The sequence below is a fragment of the Aedes albopictus genome, chromosome 3, assembly GCF_035046485.1.
Source record: "Aedes albopictus strain Foshan chromosome 3, AalbF5, whole genome shotgun sequence".
In the NCBI taxonomy this organism is placed as follows: domain Eukaryota; kingdom Metazoa; phylum Arthropoda; class Insecta; order Diptera; family Culicidae; genus Aedes; species Aedes albopictus.
The window spans coordinates 445,736,510-445,757,266 of NC_085138.1; the positions used below are offsets into that span (position 1 = coordinate 445,736,510).

At 40.0% G+C, this 20,757-nt stretch overlaps 1 protein-coding gene across 13 annotated transcripts in view; it reads left to right on the plus strand.

Annotated features, from left to right (window-relative positions):
- LOC109425852 (plasma membrane calcium-transporting ATPase 1) overlaps positions 1 to 20,757 on the plus strand; it is a 300,257-nt gene that overhangs the window by 13,378 nt on the left and 266,122 nt on the right. For 11 of the 13 annotated variants that reach the window (XR_009998757.1, XM_062856705.1, XM_062856704.1 and 8 more), the window contains exons 2-3: positions 1,715 to 1,808; positions 3,177 to 3,822. The gene's annotated coding sequence lies outside the window, so the exon portion shown is untranslated. Of the gene's footprint in view, positions 1 to 1,714; positions 1,809 to 1,937; positions 2,513 to 3,176; positions 3,823 to 20,757 lie in introns of those variants that run through there. The other 2 variants (XM_062856707.1, XM_062856706.1) reach the window with 2 other exon arrangements.

Below are 20,757 nucleotides of genomic sequence, written 5' to 3' on the forward strand. Positions count from 1 at the left end.
GAATTTCTCTTTCAATTTCCATATAGACACCCCGGACTCCGGTACACAGATCCAGTAGGAAATCTGCCGGGAATCGCTCGCGTACTGTACGTTTGACCTTTCCATACTTCTGCATCACTTTGACCAGATCAGCATCCGATACTTCGGGTGGTAGATCAAACACGCGTACATATCGCGTGTTTCCTGCCACCGACATGCGAACCACCACTTTGTTTCCATTGACGTAATGGAACGGTAACGATTGGCTGTTGTTTTCGAACACAAATTTCAATGCTTCTTCGGATTTGAAGCGGATGAAAACCGACTTCTCATCCGAAATCTTGTAGGCCGTTTCCATCAGCGACAGGTCACCTTTGAGTGCTTTCACAAAGCCGGCCATATCTGCTACGGTCGGTTGCGCGGCATCTTCAGGGAACAGGAAAGCTAGCGTGTTTTTGATTTCAATTTCACTTGACATTTCGATCGGTATGCACTGTATAGAATCAAACAAAAGAAGCTAGTAATAGCACGGAACGTCTGTTCGCGTCGAGAGCTGATCATTAGCGTGGGACACATAAAGACATTTTATTCCTGTACACTTTTTGAGTTCCATTTTGGTCCCATATCAACTGTGCAAAATTTCAGATCGATCGGAGAAACTATATTTTAGCGCCAGCCATTTTCAGTTTTCATACGATTTACTATGGGGAAAATCACTTTCAAAGAAAAATCGCCACAGGTTGCCCCTTAACCCCTAAAAATAAATCGATGAATGATTTCTGTTGGAAATTTTACGAGGAACCAACCCTCCGAAGACCGCAGAACGATCTGAGGCATGTGAAAAAAGTTATTGATTGAAAACCAAATGGCATGCAAATGCTGTTTATCATGTAAGGAATATCAATAAATAATAAAATCTCGTTATTTTATCGATCGGGTGAAGCCTAATATCTTTTTCCACGAACGTCGCATCGATTTGCTGTCTTCAGAGGTCAGATTCCTAGTGAAGTTTTCTACAGAAATCATTCGTCGACTTATTTTTAAAGATCTAGGGGTGACTCCTAGCGAATTTTCTTAGGAGGAGTAATATTTCCCCATAGTAAATCGTATGAAAAACTAAGAATGGCGGGCGCTAAAATATAGTTTTTCCGATCGATCTGAAATTTTGCACAGTTGATATGGGACCAAAGTGGAACTCAAAAAGTATACAGGAATTTGAGTTTTTCCTTTTTTTGTATTTTCCCATATAAACCGTGTACCAGGCTACTGATCATCCACTGTTAATAACGGTTTGTGGTATACCGTGGTTAACATTCACAAATAGTGGACCTTGGTAGCCGTGCGGTTAGGGTCATCAAGTTTCTAATCGCACCATGCTGTGGGGTGAGGGTTCGATTCTTGCTCCGGACGATGACACTTTTCGTGAGGACAGTTTCTTCTCCGTATTTACTGGTGCATGCTCCGTGTCCGTTGTCTAGTGTTAAGTTTCATTCAGCATCTAGTTGAAGACGATGTCCGTGTCTTAAAAAATAACAGATAATAATTTATTGTATTTACTATTAACGAGTAAAATCAAAGAGGATTTCTAATTGTATTTATGAACCATATCTTATGAAAATTCCTATATTTTTATCCAGCACTTTCCACTTGTAATACTAGACCATAAGAGTCAGCGCAGCTTTCCCGTTCGATCCCCATAAACTCATCGTTGCGGTGTGTTGTTCTCTTTTTACAGGTGTGCGTGGGCAGTAAATCAAGGCATCTGAATTCAGCAGCTGTTGAACGGCGATCACTCGGCCCTGTCTTCGCTTACAGCGCAACGATAAAAGGTGCGTTCGGGTGTGCTTGTTTTTCGGAAAACTGTGGAATATTTATTTTTCAGCAGGGGGTGGGTGCAGTTTTTCGCAATCTTTTTCCGGAGGTGGAAAATCGGCTGATGGGGGAAAATACATACACATGAAGTCAGCAGGATACTCAAAGGACGTGAGCAGTTAGGGGGACGTGAAGTGTGCTGAAGGGGGAAGACAGTTTGACATTTATCGGTGTCAGTTTGACGTTTCTCTCCGTCCGTCCGCCCGAGGGGAAGGGATACAATGGTTCGACTCGAGCCGTCGAGATCATGTAAACAATGTGTGGGAGCGGAAAATTCTCCGCCTGGCGGTCGGCGGCGAAAAACGGGGATGAGATTCGAATTTTCCCACAGCCAGACGAGCACGAGGAGTTTCGAGCAAGAGCGCCCGTGAGCACGGTGGAAATCGTCGAGAGCGCCGAGGAGAAAAGCAGTTTTTCCTATTCAACCTACGGTGTGAGCGAATGGGAAAACCTTTCGCAGTCGAGTTCTGTCCATTGGCGTTGAGTGTGTGTTTCGCAGAGGAGGAAAAATTTTCTCCTTTCTCGACCTGGTGGTGCTGATAAATTTTCCAGGAAGGAAAAACTGGTGAACCAGTGCGCTATTCTGGACGAAAAAGGGCTTTGCGAAAGCTGGCCTGGTGGAAATTCGTTGCTATCATTGTGGATTTGGTGCTCGAGAAAGGTGAAATCAGTTTTGGAAGGTTTTTCGTTCGTTTAGGTCAAACCGTGGTGATAGATGTGTATGCAATTTTTCAGTGATCAATAAATGAGTTAATAACTCTCGCCTCCCCCTTTCGGTAGGAGTGAAGAACAGAGCTCTCGGTGCTTGGAAAGCTGGCTGACTGGCTGGCTGGCCATCGCGAGTGCTGGTGTGTGATATAATGTGAAAATTTCACTAAATATTCCGTGCAACTTTGAGGACATACAAGAAGAATAGTTTTCTCTGTAATTGGATTCGAGACAGTGTACTTGCAGAAAGGATCGATTTTTGATAGGACGTGAGACATTCTTCTCAAGTGAAAAGTGTGACAGAAGTGTTGCCCCAGTTGTAGTATTTCTCCTTCTACAGAGATTTTTTTCCCTAATTGTGCCTGTTTTCCACCTCCACAGGACGGATTTTCTCGGTGGTTGAAAAGAGTTTTTCTTACATTTTAAGAGTTAAGAGTGTGATGTATAACCTGAAATAAAATTGAATTGTCTGATCGAAGCCGAGAAACATCACGGGGAAGAAGAACCGAAGCAAAGGAAAAGATAGCGAAAAACGCGAAAAACCCACAGTGTCACAGTGTCTGTGCTCGAATTCGAGGAAAATTATGTAATAAGTTGTTATATTTTCACTCTCCCAGCATTTTCTACAGAGCGAATTTTTCCTCGCATCGACGGTGGATCGCTCCCGCAAATTCACCACGTATCTACACGTCGGGCCATACTCAGACTTAGACTCGAATCCCAGTGTCAGCAGTTAGCCGTGAGGAGTCTCTGGTGTGTCTGTTGCTGTGTTTAGAGCTCCACCAATTTTCTCGAATGGCTCCCATTCTTTGACAGTCGACGAGATCGACGAGAGGTGGCCCCCAGCGCGCGATCAATGAAGCCCCGATCTACGGCGGCCAACTCGTCCTGGACTGCTTACTCGTAGCGCTCTAGCGGCGAAGGGAAGAAATCTCCTCTAGTGTGGATTTTATGTGTGCAAACGAAAATCGAAAAAATAGTATCAAAAAGTTTCTCGTTGGAGTCCCATAAAAAAAAGAGAACATCAAGAGCGAACAACACTACAGTGCGTGAGTGAGTGAGTGAGAGAACTGACTCTCGTTTTTCGTTCGAAAGAATTAGTGTGGCAAGTGGTGAGTGGAAAAATCGACCGTGGAAAACGCGGCTGGTCAGCATCGCTATTCTCCTTCCCGCTAGGACGGATTTTTGAACGGAAGAAACCGCCGCGAGAAAAGAAAAACACAAGTAATCACCCTCCATGCGCCAGGTCGGCTGATACTCAAGGTAAGTTCGGGATTCAACTTCACTTAGCTACTACTGATCGCGCCATAAAATTAATTTTCCCAACCATCATCATCCGATGGGCCGAGAATGATCAAATTGCTCGCAATCGACGCATCGCATCGACGGAAAGGTTGTTCGTTCGGATAGTTTCCTTTTTACACACAACCACTCAGCTTCTCCGGACGGACACTCTCGCGCGTGTACCTATGTCCTCATTCTCAAACATGACATCAATTGAGGAGGGCCTTGATACCAGGGGTGCCAGGAGAGTTTTCAGAAACGCCAGATTAACTCGTAAAATGTGTCAATATTCTTTGCCATTTTTAACTGGGATTACACACAGATTTTCAGAAAATCTCTGTGTCAAAGAAATAATAATACTAAAACTATGTTAATGGTGAGATTATGCTCAGTTAACCATTAAGTATAAGTTAATCTATTTTTCATAATACTATGTTTATACGTGAAGTGTGACATAAAACGCTCTACAGAAGTGAAGCATTACTCAGAAAAAAACTGTTTCAATAAACTATATGAAATAGATATATTTCAATGAGTAATCAGTAAGCACAAATCCTAGAGGCACTCCTGGAGTAATTCTTTGAATCTTTGGAGGATTTCCTGTAGAAGAATCCCTAGAGAAACCTCTGAAAACCCCCAAGAAAAATCACTGGACAAATTCTTGAAATTACAGGTGAAATTTCTAGAGAATCTTTGAAAGAATTCCTGTTGAAATTATTCCAGGAATTACAGTACATTCTGAAGTAATCCCGTATGTAATTTCTGTGGAAACGTTTAGAGGAGTTCCCGGATAAATCCCAATTATTATCTCCAAAGAAATCCCCTGAAGCATCCCTTGAGGAATTTCTGGAAAAACCCTGGAGTAATTTCAAGAAAAATCATTGGAGGGATTCCTATTGAAATCTCTGAAGAAAACCCTGTTGGGATTCCGGATGAAATTCCTTATAAAATCCACGGAAGTATTCCTGGAAAACAGTTCTGGGGAATATCTGGAGCAATTTCTAGAGGAATCCCAGCAAAGATGGCTTGAGAAGTCCTAGCATGAATTCCAGGAGAATTCCCTGCAAGAATTTCTAGAAGAATCTCTGCAATAATTCGGGAAGAAATCACAAGAGAAATATATAAAGCAATATCAAGAGGAATTCTCGGACAGTTTGTTTGAGTAATTTCTGGATAAATTACTGAAGACATCCATAGAGATTGTTTTAAAGAACTCCCTGGAGGGAAATCTCTGAATTAATCTCTGGTACAATTCCAAGAGGAATCGCTGCAAAAATTCCTGAAGGAATGTTAAGAGGAATTTCCGAAAAAAGCCCCAGCAAAATCTTCAGAAAAATTTCTGCACAATTCCACGGAGTAATTCTTGGAGGAATTATAGAAGAAATACCCTCAGAAATTACTAGATACATCCTTTTCCTAGAAGAGGTTCATGTGGAAATTGCTGGAAAAAGTCCCACAGGAACACCAACAAGAATTTCTGGAGGAATCCCTCAGGAGTTTCTGTAAATCCCCAGAAGAATTCCTGGAGGAATTCTCGGTAGAATTCCTTGACGGAAACGAGCAGTAATTCCTGGAAAAGGCAGACAATATTCCCTGAAATTGCAACATTCAATGACAATGAACTGATGAAAAGTGAGTTCACTGATGTGCGATTTCATTTTTGAAAATTGTTTCTATTGAAAACTATTTCTTTTAGTGATAATGATCACTAAAGGTACTAAATCACCAAATGGTGATGGAGTCAGGTACTAAACTCTGGAGTGATAACTACGGAACGGGTTTTCTTTTCGATAGGCTGCGATTTTGCGGAAATTTCGATCCATGCGACAGTTACAGGTTCTGCCGACCCACACTGGATGAGAACACTGTAACTATTAAGTCCCTGAAGAAGGTTCCAAGAAATGGACCGAAACGTTGGAAAAAGTAAAATAATAGCATTTTGATTTTGTCAAGACTGAGAAGCCATAACAAAACTGCTCCCTAAGAAATACCTCTTGGAATGCCTTCCAAGATTTCTAACAAGATCACACCTGGAAGTAATCAAGTACTATAAAAACCTCCACGAAAAATCAGAAATCCTGGAAGATTACTGGTTTGGTCAGTAATATTTTATTGGATTTCTTATAGAGACCTCTTGGAATGAATTCCAGGATATTTATCACTCAAGATCCCTTAGAATAATGTCGTCTCTTATTCCTCTTTGAATTCATCCCAGGGATTGTTCAGAATTCCTCGGCATTTTTCCAAGATTCTAGCAATTGTTTCCTTGTAACCATTAGCACTATATTTCGCCACTTTTGGCTCATAGGGCTATTAAGCGGTCAATGTAGAGCATGTCAGCTCCTTAATATCATTTTATTCGCCTCCAGGTGAATATCGTGCTTCGTAGTTACTTGGGTTTGCTGGTTCCCTCTTTGATTAATCTGGGAAAAAATCGAGCTGGATGAATAACTCCCGGAGAAATTAGAAATCCCCGAAGATTCCTGATTTCTCCTGGAGTTTTTCATCCTGCTGGATTTCTTCCAGAGGTATTACTTCCAGAGGCCCTCCAGAGAAATTTTCGGAGAATTTCTTCCAGGACTTTCTTCCAGTATGTTTCTCAGATATTGTGTTGTGTCAGGGATTTTTACGTAGTATCTCCCTGGATTTGTCTTGAATGATTTTCCACAAGGTTTTCCGTTGTTCTTCTCAAGATTTTCCCAAGAGCTTTTCCGGAATTTCTCACAAAGATTTTCGTGGGATTTTTTCCTGGATTTATACGGAGCTATTTTTGGGATTTCTTGAGCTTTCGTCCTGGAAGAGTCCTGAATTCTCCTGGAGTTTTTTTTTGTCCTGCTGCTTTTTTTGCTCCCAGAGGCCCTTGCGAGATTTTCTCCGGCATTCCATCCGCGTTTTCTCCAATATATTTTCATAGAATATTTTCCAGGATATCTACAGGAGTTTCTCCCAGGATGTTTTGCAGATATTGTCCTGGAATTTCTCTTTGTTGGATTCCTCTTGAATGTCCGCAATTCCTTCCGGCGTATCTGCCAAGATTTTTTCAGGTTTCTGCGCGAGCTTTTGTATCCAGTTTCTCCCGGGATTGTTAAAACAATTTTGTCTGGGATACTTTTCGAAGCTTTTTGTGAGATTTCTCTTGAAGTTTCACCCGAGATATCTCGCGCGGTTTCTCCTAACAGATTGGTGATGTCTCTCAAAGTTTTTTTGGAATTATCATGGACTATCTCCCAAAATTGAGATTCTTTCGGTTTTTCTTTTAAGCTTTGCAAGAGCAACTGTTCATATTTCTCATGGAGTTCTTCCTACGATTTCCTTAGAAGGTTTTTCAAGGCTTTTCCTGGTAGTGGTTTCTAGGATTTCTGGCTGTTCCTTTTGGGATCTCTCCGATAGTTAACCCTGGAGTTTTGGTAAGGTTTTTTCCACTAGTTTTTCTCCGAAAATTTCCTGGGATAATCTACGGGATCCTGATAAATTCCCGGAGAAATATCGAAAGGAATACTGGTAGAATATAGTGAGAAATTCCGGGAAGAACTACTGGAGAAACTCAGAGAGTTGTTTTGGAAAAAAAACAGGGACATCTCGGAAAAACTCCTGAGAGCAATCCCGGGAGAAAATATTTGGGATATTCTGGGAGATTCTTCAGTTTTTATTTTCGAGTATTTAACGTTTGTTAATTCTACACCTAAAAAAAATTGAGAAAAAGCTCGGAAAATTCACTGGAAGAAAATCCTGGAAAAACTTCTGCAGAAGTTTCGTAAAGATCCTGGGAGAAACTGTAGAATGCCAATAAAAGAAATCTTTGGAGTTGCTTTGGCAAAACTTTGAAAAGATCTTTGGAAGGAATCTTTCCAAAAACTCTGGGAACAAAACCGAAATAAACTCTGGAACAACTATCCGAGAAATCTCCAGAAAAACTGGGACATTTCGGAAAAACTTCTGAGAGCAATCCGGGGAGGAGATAGATGGAAAGTTTTGAGAGAAGTGTGAAGATATTTTGAAAAAAATCTGGGAAAGTTCGGAAAATTTTCGGGATCAAAACTTCTGCAGAAGCCTCGCAAAAATCCCGGCGAAATCTCTGAAGGATCTTTGGAAAAAAAATTGGAAGGATCTCTAGAAAAAATCCTACGAGAAACTCTGGGAACAATACTGGGATAATCTCTAACAACTATTGGAAGAGTTCTGAGAGGATCTTCGGAAGAAATCCTGAGAAAAACGGGCACATATCACCTATAAACAATAAGAGAAATATCTGTAGGAACTTTAGGAAAATTTTGGAAGGATCTCTGGAAGGAATCCTACCGGAAAATCTGGAAACAATACCTGGATAACCTCTGGAAGAAATCCCTAGAGAATCTTCGGAAGAAATCCCGAGAAAAAATGGGACTTTTCGGAAAAACTTCTGGAAGCAATCCTGGGAGAAAATAGTTGGCAAATTTAAAGAAAAATCTAAAGATCTCTAAGAAAAATCTGGGAGAAACAACGAAAAAAAAACCCCGCAGAGAACTCCAAAAGAAAGTTCAGAAAATTATCTGTAAGTAATCTCTGGAAGAACTTCTGCTAAAGTCTCGCAGAAATTCCGAAAGAGAATGTAAAAAGGCAATCCCCAAAAACCAATAACAGAAATCTTTGAAGGAATTTTGGGAAAGGATCTTCAGAAGGAATGTTACAAATAATACCCTACCAAGATAACTTCTAGAAGAACTATTGGTGAAGTCCCGAGAGAAACTTTAGAACAAATCTCAAGGAAAACTGGGTCATCTTATGGTAACTTCTTGAGCCAACCCCGGAAGAAAAAAAGTTAAGAAATTTCCGAGAGAAATCTGAAAATATCTAGGAATCCCGGGAGAAACTCCAAGAGAAAATTCGTAAAGTTATCACGAAGAAATCTCTAAAAGAAATTTCTCGCAAGAACCTCGGGAGAAAGTGTAGGAATGATGTTCCGAAAAACCAATAAGAGAAATTTCTGAAAGAGCTTTGGAAAAATTTTGGAAAGTCCTGTGTAAGAAATCCTGGGAACAATACCGGGGTAGCCTCTGGAACAATTATTGGAGAAATCTCGAGAGGATTTTCCGAAGAAATCTCTAGAAAAACTGGGATTTCTTGGGAAAACTTCTGGAAGCAATCTTGGAAGAAAATAGTTAGAAAAATTTGAGAGAAATTTGTAGATCTCTATGAAACATTCGGGAGAAACTGCGGAAAAGTCCCCGCAAAGAACTCCAAGAGAAAGTTTGGCAAATTATCTGGAAGAAATCTTCAAAACTTCTGTAAAAGTTCTGTAAAACATCCCGGGCTATACCCAAAGACCAGTAAGAAAAAAACGGAGGAACTTTAGGGAAATTTCTAAAGGAATCTTACCAGAAACTCTGGGTACAATACCGGGATAACCTCTGGAAGAATTGTTGGAGAAATCCTGAGAGGAACTTCGGAAAAAAATCTGTGTCATCCCAAAAACATTTCTGGAACATCTTGAAAAAAAAAATAGTTGGGAAATTCCGAGAGAAGTCTGAAGATCTCTAAGAGAAATCCGGGAGAAAGCACGAAAAGAAATCTCGTGATGATCTGCAGCAGAAATTCCAGGAAAATTCTCTGGTAGAAATCCCTGTATGAACTTATGCAGAAGTCTCGCAAAAAATCCGAAAGAAACCATTGAAAAGCTATCCCAGACAACTACAAAGAGAAATCTCTGAAGGAACTTTAAAAGGAATCCCGAATCCCGCGAACAACTCTGGCTAAAATATCCGCAACACCTTTGGAAAGATCCCGGGGCACTTCTGCAAGAATCGCGTAAAAACTTCTTCAGAAATTCTAAGAGAAACTCTGGTGAAAATCCCAGCCACCACCCCCAGGAATCCCTGAAGGAACTCTGGCAGCAGATGCTGGAAAATCTCTAGATAGAACAATACGAATAATTCTGGGTGAAATCCAGTTAGGAAGTGTTCTTGAGTGTTCACAGGCTTTCCCCGTGAACTTTGGAACTAGTATGTATCCTTATTGGATAAAATTATGTATGAGAAAGACATGTGAACGTCGATTTTCTTAAATGGTTGTAAGTATGAGAAATTTCTCTCAAGTTTTTCTATGGACCGATAGGCTTCTCTTCACGATCTGGCAACCCTGCCAGCTGGCCCAGCATGAACGGCACCACTTTTGCTCTTGTTCTCTCGGTGTCTCCGAGTACCGCTGCTGGCTGGCTGGATCCTGACAGCCCATTACCAACACCCACTACTACACACGTCCAGAGCCCAGCGCAGCACACATTGTGCAGATTTTACATAATTATTGAAAAATCGATTTTCTCCGCAACCTCGCGCACTGCCTCTCACAGTGTCTCTCTATCTCACGCTCGCTCTTGCTCACTACTCCCGTCCGACCGAGTCGTACCATCCATCCATCCATCTGTCCTCCCTTCCTCTTCCTTCCAAAACCCCAACGACACAAACCGCGTGTACGGTCCAACCAAGGGAGTCCTTCGCGGCCACCAAAACAACAAAAACAACACGACTCGGATGACCAGAACTACCTACCACTAGCTGGCTGGCACTTACTCTAACTCTACTATAACAGTCGAGGGTAGAGGAAGCTCCCCGTGATAAGTATGACACGTTTTTTTTTTTCTTGCCTTCGCTTCCTTTCTTATCGCGATTCGCACATACACCTTCCTCGCCTTCCTTCTTCGTCATCACCGCGATTGTGGTGGAATCTTGATTAGGGTTCGAGTTTTTTCCGCACGTACCACGATGGAATGACAAACTGCGGTTCTAACTACATACCTATCTTGCTGAGATGATGCACTTCTTTTCTTTTTCCTTGAGGTTTCTTTCTCCCAAATTTGTTGCAATGGTCGGTCTTGGTAGTTTTCGTTGGCACTCCCCCGCTGTATCCCCTAGAGTGGACGAGGATGCAGCAACAATCGATAAAGTGTTACGAAATAATTCCAGGCAGTTGTGGTTCAACTCTTATACGGAATCATTGGTGGATTGGAAAAATGGGGAATTTGTGGTTGAATCTGGAACGCATGCTGGGAATTATAATTATTTTGATCCTTAAAAACAGTCCTGTCCCATCTGGTTTGGGCGTCGGCCAAATACAGGAATCCACATCAGCTTGCAAACCAGAAGTTTTAGTATGGTGATTCCACACTCTTCATCAAAATCACTATGATGGATACGCACAGAATTTCTGGTGAAATTTCACATTGTTAATCTTTAAAGATCTTAAAGGGTTGGTTTTGTGTTCTTGATGTTCTTTAAAAATTGAATTGTAACTGTCCGTTTATATCCTGGGATTCTAATCTAGTAACTCTACAGAAATTTTATCGAAATGTCACACATTGAAAGAACAAATTCTCTTCTAACTTTGAAATACGTAGTTTGGATGTGTTCAGGGTATTCAATACATCACTCTAACAATTCTGGCAGCAATGCTTCATAGAATTTTTACTCGGATTTCCGCGATTGGAATTTTTTCAAGAATTCTTCTTGGAGTTCTGGGATATTTTTTAGAAAATCTCATTAGATTTTGTTAGGTCGTCATTTATCATTATCACCCAGAACTAGTTTTAGGCTTACATACCTCCGGTAATTCGTCCAGGAATTTTTTCCGAAGTTCCATTGAAAGTTCTTCCAGAAGGCTTTTTTTTTTTTCTCTGGGAGTTTCTTTGGGAATTCTTCCAGAAATTTCTCCAGGAATTCTGCCAGAACTTGTTCCGGAAATTCCTTCAGAAGTTCCTCCGGTAACTAACCCAGAAGCTTTTTGGATATTTGTTCCTGGAGTTACTTATAGAAACCTCCCCGAAGTTCTTTTGGGGGTTCTTCTAGAAGTTCCTTTTATATCCTTCAAATGAAGAATAATAGATATGTTAACAAATCCTAGACCTGTGCATTCTTTGCCCTATGGCCTAATGACCACCGTATTCAAACCAGCGAAAGTCTATTAGGTAGACATTAGGTACCTGGGCAAATAGGTAAAACTTAGAACGCTACTACTAGTTGGTAGACATTACATTCCTTCAAATGGAACTACTTGTAGATAGACACTACAGTTACTTCGGGGATTTATTTTAGATGTTCCTTCGAGAATTCTTTTGGCATTCCCTCTGGCAATAATTGTGGACGTTTCTCTGGGAATTCTTTCGGCCGTTCCTATCGAAATTATTCTGAAAGTTCCTCCGGTACACCTTCCGGGAATGCCCAAGAAATCCCTCCAAAATCTCCAGATCTTTCGAAACATCCCCGGGTATCCTTCCAGAAGTTCCTCCATGATCTATTCCCGGAGATCCATCGAAAATTTCTCCGGAAGGAATTCTTCTAGAAGTTACTCCATGAATTCTTTCAGAAGTTTCAGAAGTTTTCCGGGAACTATTCCAGAAGTGACTCCAAGAATTCTCCTGGAAATTCATTCAGGGATTCTTCTTGAAGTTCCTTCAAGAACTTCCTCTAGAAATTTTTTCGGCCATTCCTACCGAAATTCATCCAAAAGCTTCTCCGGACAACCTCACAAGAATACCTAAGAAATACCTCCCAAAAGCTCCTTCCTAGAAGTTACTCCGAGAATTCTCCCAGAAACTCCTTCGGGGATTCTTTTAGAAGCTCCTCCTGAAATTCTTCTGTTTAATCAGATACCATACGGAATTTCCAGAGCAGCAGTTAAGTTTCTCGAAAAAAAAAAAAAACAAAAACTACAGCATTTTTTATCTCGGTAAGCTAATGATCATTTTTATTATAGAGTCATGCCCTGAGTTCGAAAACATGAAGGAAAGAGGTTGCTTCTGGGATTCTTCCAAGAATGTTCCTGGTATTCCTTCAGATAATTCGTACGATTCCGTTTGTTTCTCCGAAATCTATGAGAAGTATTCATTTGGATACCTGAAAGAGTTCCTGGCCACTTCGATCTCATCAGGAGTTCCTTCCGGAATTAACCCAGATATCCCTTTTCAAATTTATTTAAGAGTTTCCTTAGGAATCCCTTAACCCTTTTGAGTCTTTGTTTTACCACTGATGACGCAACTTCGCTCGCCTCGAATACGTTTGTTATGCTCGGTTTCATCGTCGGGGTCATATTGACCCCTCCGACTCTAAAGGGTTTAAGAATTGATTCCGGGCTTAACCCAAGAGTTTTTCTGAAAATTTCCTAAGTAGTTTCTTCTGAGATTCATCCCAGTTGCTCTTTCGTCCAGATGAAATTCATGCAGAATTTTCTCTTCTCATACTCCATCACCCTTGAGAGTCCTGCAAAATTTTCTCTAGGGTTTCATCAGGAGTTTTCCTGGGATTCTTCAAACAGTTCCACCTTCCCGGAAATTATTCTGGTATTCGTCCAGAAATTTCTCCAGGACTGGGTTTTGTGCTGGTGTGGTTAGCGGCGTCAGTCGTCTAGGGAAGTGTTTCGTTAGCCGCGAAATGTGGGTTCGATTCCCATTACCTATATAATGATCGACAGTCTGCGCAAGCTCTAGTTGAAGATGGTTGTAGTCAGGGATGGAAAATATCGCGGAATTTCATGATAAAAATGTCATGATATTTTTCTATTTACACCACTTCCGGTGTAAATTTCTGTTCGTGCACATTACCAGTCCATTACGCTGATTAGTTATGGATAATCAATGATGTCATCGACTAACTATTTCGACTAAGTGCAGTGAAATTAGAAAATAATCAAATGACATTTTTATGACATTTCCCCCCTGGTTGTAGTGTATTTGTTTAAAAAAAAAATCTTCTAGAAGTTTCTTCTAAGCATCATGGAGAAGCTTTTTTTTTGATTTCCTGCTAGAGTTTCTGGTTCGTTATTGATTTCTAAAAAAATGAATTCTGAATGCCCTCCAGAACGGTCATTAATTTCTGCAGGATTACCCACTGGATTTCTTTCTAGTGCTCCTCCTGGCCTTTGCCGAAGATGAATTTCTTCTATTAAGTCTGTTTCTCAAGATATAGAAGTTTTGAATTTCTAAGAGTCACTAGCGCCTCCTAGCGGATAAACCTTGAATTAACTAGTCCATTATCGGATAGTTCTTGATTTTTGAAATGGTTTCAACTTTTGCTAGGTATGTTACGCATTGTAAAACCACGCTTGATATTCACTGGCAAAGGCTGTTGACGTAACACAGCAAAGCAAATTGTATTATGAACAGTGGCGCTGTCTATTGGAGCAAATATGTACTAAATAACGTACCATCGGAGAGTCCCTGACCAACTTTGTAGAAGACAACGGAGAGGCTCAACAACTTTGCAGAAGACAACACACCTCCAACATGCTTCATTTCCCCAGGAGGAGGAAACTCCTTTATGGCTTTCTCCAAGAGATATTCCTAACAATCTATTTAAGTGTTTTCGAGTATCTGCTCCCAGAGGTCCTTCCGGGATTTTTGAGAGTTCCTCCCAGGATTTAAGAAAGAGTTTTCTATGAGATTCTTACAGAAGTACCAGGGATCTTTCCAGAGTTACTCGCGGGATTATTTTTACTCAGATCCTTTAAAAATTCCTTCAGAGATTTTTCTTAGTGGTTTTCTAGGATAGTTTTTCATAAGTTTCCCACTAGATTTCTGCGGGACTTCTGCAGACGTTTTTCTGTGGATAACTTCCAGATAATTTTCCAAACTTTCTCTTGGAGTTCTTTGCGGGCTTTTTTTAGTAGAGTCTCCCGGATCCTTCTTGGAAATCTATAAGATTTCTCTCGGAATATCTTGGGATTTCTATTCGATCCGGGAATTTCTCACCAAGAATTCCGTAGATTATTTTGGGAAACTTTCAGAGAAAAGCTAATGAAAAAATACTAACCAAAACTGCGGGAATCCCATGAGGGACTTTAGGAGCAGTACAGACAAATTCTTTGAAAGACATCCCAAGAGGAACTTCTGCAGAAATTTCGTGATAATGTTGGGAGGAACTCTAGTAAATATCCCAGGAATAACTCCTGTAGAAACTCTGGCAGAAGTGCCGCGAAAACCACTAGGAGAAATCCCAGGGGAAACACTCCAAGTAACATTTTGATGACCAATTAGTCTTGTAGTGGTTTTAAGAATGGTCATAAAACCAAATACCTTTTATTTGTTTTTTTTTTCACCATAAATTCTAAGAACCTCTTTTGGTCCATTTGACTAAAAATATTAACCCTAAAAGGGATACCTGGGGTCCATTGGACCCCAGGCGCCTTTCAGAGCTCGTCTTTGATAGAACACACTCAGCGAGGTGACGAAACTGAGGCCATGAAGGTATCCCTTTTAGGGTTAATGAGAACCGGAAGGAATTGCGGAAAATCATTCAAGAGGCGTCCAGAGAGAAACTCAAAGAGAAATTATGTGACAACATCTGAGAAATATACTGGGAGAAATTCTTATAGGAATCCTGGGAAAAATTTTACAAAAAAATCTTGAAGAAATACACAGGGGAAATTTTCGGAGAAAGCTTACGAGGCCCTTTGGAAGCAATGCCACAGGAAGAATTCCTGCAGGATGAAAAACTTCTGAAGGAATCAGGTATCTCCCTGGATTTACGATTTCTTCTGGAATCCGGAAGAATCACTGCGAGGAATTCAAGGAGGAAGACGACAAATGCCGTGAAGGGATCTTTGAGAAATCCTGGGTAGACAGTCCAAAAGGCATTTTTTGTCTGTATTAACGAGCATTTTAGCCCTAGGCTAGTTTATCTCAGAACCACGCTTTACTTTCCTTCCGAAGGAATTACTCACGTTTTATGAGTTGTCGGGAGTGGGATTCGATCTCCGGTCCTCGGCGTGATAGCCACGTACTTTAACCATTACACAAGGGGAATGACATATCCTTTTCTAACCGGAATATCCGCATTTATCCGTTTCTAACCGTCGCTAACCGTTGCTAAGCGAGCTGCTAAGTGAGCAGCAGTTAGACGCGGTTAACGACGGTTAGAGACGGATAAAAGCGGATATTCCGGTTAGAAAAAGATATGTCATTCCCCTTGCCATTACACCAGATCCAGGAGGTTTCTCTAAAGGAGTTCCAGCAGGAATATTATCATCCAGATTGATCCACATCCACATGTTTTATCGATATCGTCGGCTTACCGACGAATGTCTGCTTGATCTTGGAGCCCTCTTGTTCCACGGTTATAACTTCTGGGTTTTATTTGTTTTCGGAATAACTAGCCAGAGGAGTCGGCAGTTTTTTTTTTATTCATACCAGCAATGTAGAAACCTCTGTGGACTTTATTTTGAGTAGATATCATGTGTAGTAAAATTCACTAATTTTTATTTATATGACCTTTATCTACACTACACAGCAAGAAATTCTGAAAACTACACTTGACGTAAATATTAGAACGTTTAAATTTTCATTTAATTCCATTCAATTTTACATAACATAATTTCTTGCACGCAAAATTGTGAGCAATCTCCATACTGCAGACAACCTGTAAATTTACAATCCGATGGAGAACTGTGTTGGAAGCGATGGAGGTCAATTTGTTACAGCGAACTCGATGTAACAATTTTGAACTGTGAAGAGGTTATGGCTTAAAATTCAAAACTATTGGAGAAAACCATTCTAAACACTAGAATCGCAGATCAGTGGTCTCACTTTTTACCTGTTCAAGACATTGAAAGTTGCGATTTCAGAGAGTTTAGAAATCAAATTGGAAATGGACGAAAACACATGGTTCAAAATTGTAACATCGCTGTAACAAAATATCCTTCATCGATTATAACACAATTCTTATCGGATTGTAAAATCACAGCTTGTCTCTAGTACGGAGCTTGCTTCCAATTTTTCGTGCAAGAATTTCTTTTATGTAAAATTAAATGAATTCAATGAAAATATAAACGTTCTAATATTTACGTCAAGTGTAGTTTTTCAGAATTTTTTTCTGTGCAGATACAGTGGAGACCCAATTTTATTGCTCCCGATTTTGTCCGTCTTTTTTAAACACAGAAAATACAAGTGTGTTTCACTCAGCATTGCCATTTTTATGAATCAGTTGATGTCTTTTGGAGTCATATATATTACGTGATGAGCATATCTCGCGTAACTTTTGAAAACGGCCAAATGTTTTTAATTTAAGTCAGGTATTGATGAATAAATTAGCGTTATTGACAAATTTTTCAAAGCCTTTTGGCTCCAAAAAGTGCACCGCGATTCGAAATGTCTGAAAAGGCCTCACTGGATTCGAAATTCCAAAGTTCTTTCGTGTTTGTGATGACAGGGCTAGGAACTTTCCGTACTGGCATTTCCATAGAGTAAGGTAGGCTGTATACGGATTAACTCTTTGAAGACGGAAGTTACCCAAGCGTTATTATAGAGTTTTTCTACGTATTTCTGTGGTTTTGGTGCTCAATAGCATAGAAAGGGTAGAATGTGATGCAGAATATTTTTTCTAGATATCCTAAGTCATCCAAACTGTTCTTGAGTTTAGATCCTCAAGTCTACGGGTGTAACGGTAACTATTTTCATTATACAAAGCTACGATTTGTAATCTTTCATGTTCAGTAAGTCTTCTGAAAGTTCAAAAGACAGTATCAGATCAGTCGGGATATCTTACGCCATCCAAAATTGTTCTTGAGTTTAGATCCCAAAGTCTACGGGTCTAACGGTAACTTCTTTCGTTATACAAAGCTACGTTTTGTAATTTATCATGTTACTAGACATTCTGGAAGTTCAAACAACAGTTTCAGAATAGTTGGGGGATATCCTAGGTCATCCAAACTGTTCTTGAGTTCAGACCCTGAAGTCTACGAGTGTAACGGTAACTTCTTTCATTATACAACGCTACGATTTGTATTCCATCACGTCCAGTAAGTCTTCGTAAAGCCCAATAGACAGTATCAGATCATTCGGGATATCCTAGATCATGCAAATTGTTCTTGAGTTTAGATCCTAAAGTCTACGGGTGTAACAGTAACTTCTTTCGTTATACAGAGCTACGATTTGTAATCAATCATGTTCAGTAAGTCTTCTGAAAGCTCAATAAACACTGTCAGATCATTCGGGATATCCTAGATCATCCAAATTGTTCTTGAGTTTAGATCCTAGAGTCTACGGGTGTAACGGTAACTTATTTCGTTACACAAAGCTACGATTTGTAATTTATCATGTTACTAGATATTCTGGAAGTTCAAACAACAGTTTCAGAATAGTTGGGGGATATCCTAGGTCATCCAAACTGTTCTTGAGTTCAGACCTTGAAGTCTACGAGTGTAACGGTAACTTCTTTCATTATACAACGCTACGATTTGTATTCCATCACGTCCAGTAAGTCTTCTGAAAGTTCAATAGACAGTATCAGATCATTCGGGATATCCTAGATCATCCAAATTGTTCTTGAGTGTAGATCCTAAGGTCTACGGGTGTAACGGTAGCTACTTTCATTATACAAAGCTACGATTTGTAATCTATCATGTTCAGTAAGTCTTCTGAAAGTTCAAAAGACAGTATCAGATCAGTCGGGATATCCTAGGTCATCCAAAATGTTCTTGAGTTTAGATCCTAAAGTCTACGGGTGTAACGGTAACTTCTTTCGTTATACAATGCTACGATTTGCAATTTATCATGTTACTAGACATTCTTAAAGTTCAAACAACAATTTCAGAATAATTGGGGGATATCCTAGGTCATCCAAACTGTTCTTGAATTCAGACCCTGAAGTCTACGAGTGTAACGGTAACTTCTTTCATTATACAAAGCAACGATTTGTATTCTATCATGTCCAGTAAATCTGCTGAAAGTTCAATAGACAGTATCAGATCAGTCGGGATATCCTAGGTCATCCAAACTGTTCTCGAGTTTAGATCCTAATGTCCACGCGTGTAACAGTAACTATTTCCATTATACAAAGCTACGATTTGTAATCTTTCATGTCCAGTAAGCCTTTTCAAAGCTCAAAAGACAATATCAAAACAGTTGGGATATCCTAGGTCATTCAAATTATTCTTGAGTTCAGATCCTGAAGTCTACTGGTGTAACGGTAAGCTTCTTTCATTATACAACGCTACGATTTGTATTCCATTACGCCCAGAAAGTCTTCTGAAAGTTCAATAGACAGTATCAGATCAGTCGGGATATTCTAGGTCATCCAAACTGTTCTTGAGTTTAGACTCTAAAGTGTACGCGTGTAACGGTAACTTCTTTTATTATGCAAAGCTACGATTTGTAATCTATCATGTCCAGTAAATCTGCTGAATGCCGGACATTATCAGATCGGCTGGAGGCATCCAAACTATTATGATTAATTAATCCGTATTCAGCCTGCACTACTCTACGGAAATGCCACTCCCCATCAGTAGGGTGCCCGGTTCAAGTCGCTACGTACATTTATTGCCAGCTACTTTTGACCGCAAATAAATAAATTACCAGCTGCTTCCTCCCGATTAATAATTGTTTATCTCGGGTCTTTGGCATAACAGTCCAATAATTTTTATTCATTCCACACACAAAACGAACGAACGAACGAACGACGGATGGCGGCAGCGACGGCCATCGAACCATTTTCGAAGAAACCAGATGCCGACCGTGGAAGGATGGAGTGGACAACAGGGCGTCGAGCGCGCCGATGGAATCCCAATGGGATCTCATAAACGTCTCAAGTACGCACTTTTTTTTGTATGCAGGAGGAAATTCGGCGGAAAATCGAAGTCGACCATTCGACCACGCAGAGCATTCTTTCAAAAATCGTAAAAAATAAATTCAACTTTCTGCAGCAATTCACGTGGAAGGGGGATTAGAGCGAGATTTATGGTCATTTGCCCGTTCGTGGTATCTTATTCTTTCTGACGCTCTAAGTTCCCTGTCTGATCTGATGGATAAATACCCTCCATTGGGTGGTTCGTTTTTTTTTCGGTATGTGTGATTGACTCTTTGCTCCGCATCTAGGCTAGGCCAGAGTCAGCCAGCAAGCTACAAACAAGCCATTCGTCGGCTCTGTTTGTACATATATCTACCGGTAGACAGCTTCTGTATGTGATGCGGTTTTTCTTCTACAATCTTTTTCGAGAGAACAGGGGAACCAGCTGTGTGAAAAAGTGGATGTTGTGAGAGATTATAATCGGAAAATTGCTGGGCGCCAGTCATGCATGGAATTAAAACAACCAGACCGCACTGTGACTGTGACTGTGAGTGAGTTCGTGAATGAGTGAGTTTTGCAGAACATTATGGCGATGAACAGGCAAAATGCAATCGTGCAAATAGCCACTGAAAGGGAGAATTTGACACAGCAAAAAGTATACATACTGTTAAACTGAAAGTTTTGACAACATTTCAATGAACTGAAAAGTAACTTCATTTTTGAAGGTTCTAATACTAAGGACCTGTGATAGAATCTAGTCCGAAAACATTTTACTGTTTAAATCACAATATCTGAAAAGTGATGGCATGACGTATGACAAGATATTTTTCAATATTTTTACTGTGTAACCTTCCCCCAGAATGATATCTGGTATAGGGCACTGCACGAAATTCTCTCCTTCTCTTTCACTCTTACAGAAATTTTGAAAACAACAAGGCCAAGAAACGTCAAAATCCCATACAAAATCAAAGCAATGCAGTGGCCTATACCATCACAGTGGTTAACAACACAGAATATGGGTAACCAAGCAATGCAACTTCTATGTGAATCAAGAAACATGTTAGTGTACAGCTTTAAGGTCGAATCACAATCCGACTAGAAGCACATAACAAGATCATAACAAAATTATAACAACTGTTGTTAGAAATAACAATAGTTGATATAATTCAGTTATAAGGATTGTTTTAACGTTTGTTATAGTTTTAGTAACAAAATTATAACAAAACTAGTTTCATGTATTCAAACAGATGTATAAAAACATATGTTATATTATGCATTATAATATAATTGTCTCTAACATAATTTCGTAACACGTTTGTTGCAATCTTTGTTATATTTTTCATAACAAAATTCTTTCAGGATTTATAAGATTTTTTGTGTTATCGCAAAA